The following is a 1,000-nucleotide window of genomic DNA, read 5'->3' as shown; positions in this document are numbered from 1 at the left end:
GTCATCCTGCGTGGGTACCTACATGTGGTGTGAGGACGCCTGTGCATGGTACCCTGACAATCCCAGTCTTCAGTTTGTCCCTATCCTTTGGATATTCCCTGGAAATCCCATTCTTTAGTCTGCCCCTATTCATTGGATTGTCCCTGGATATTCTAGTCATTGCCATGTCTCTGACCTTCGTTTGTCTGTTGTATGTTTGTCTGCCACCTGTCCAGAACTCTGCCCTTGTCAACCATTGTTGGCTGTTAGATGAATCGGTTGAACCTGGGGATTGTGACCTGGGGTCAGCACGCAGCCAAGTCCATCTCCACCATTAGGAGCTCCTGTGAACACTGGCTGGCCCTTAGATTCCACATACTGGGGGACCCCATGCCACCTACCTAGCAGTGTAGCACCTTGCCTAGTACCTTGACCTACCAGCATAATCTGTCTTCCAGTGCCTCATTCAGTTCCTTTGCTCAGTTCCCTGCTAGTACTCCAGCTCTGGGAGATGTCAGCCTGCACTGCTTGCACCCTTTTCTCCAGGTGCCCCTGCCAGTGTAGCAGGAGGGCCCACATTCCTGATTCCAGTTTATACCCATGAGCCCTGTTCATGACATCTGCCCCCTAACTTTGACCACAGACTTATTACCATTTGAAGCTCAATCCCACTTTTCCTAGGGGTTAGTACCCTCCTCTACGGTCTCTTCCTGTTTCTTACTATGTCCCCCTCTACCTTTAATCGCTACACCTGTACTTATCTTTCCTTTTATTCTATCTCACTTTCTCTGAGCTTTGTTTCATTGGTGTACTTGTTTAAGACTTACATTGCATATAACTACATGTATCCATCCATTCACTCGATCACAAGATCTAACTCATAGTGCACAATAATAGCCTCACTCTCCAATCCTACCTATTGGAAATGTTTCCATGTCCTCTTCCATGTATCCTCCTACACACACACACACACACACACACACACACCATGCATGCACACGATGGGGGTGATTCACTAACC

The sequence above is a fragment of the Nanorana parkeri genome, unplaced genomic scaffold, assembly GCF_000935625.1.
Source record: "Nanorana parkeri isolate BGI_ZX_2015 unplaced genomic scaffold, ASM93562v1 scaffold861, whole genome shotgun sequence".
Lineage (NCBI taxonomy): Eukaryota > Metazoa > Chordata > Amphibia > Anura > Dicroglossidae > Nanorana > Nanorana parkeri.
The sequence above is the reverse complement of the archived record's forward strand: the minus strand, read 5'-3'. Positions refer to the sequence as shown.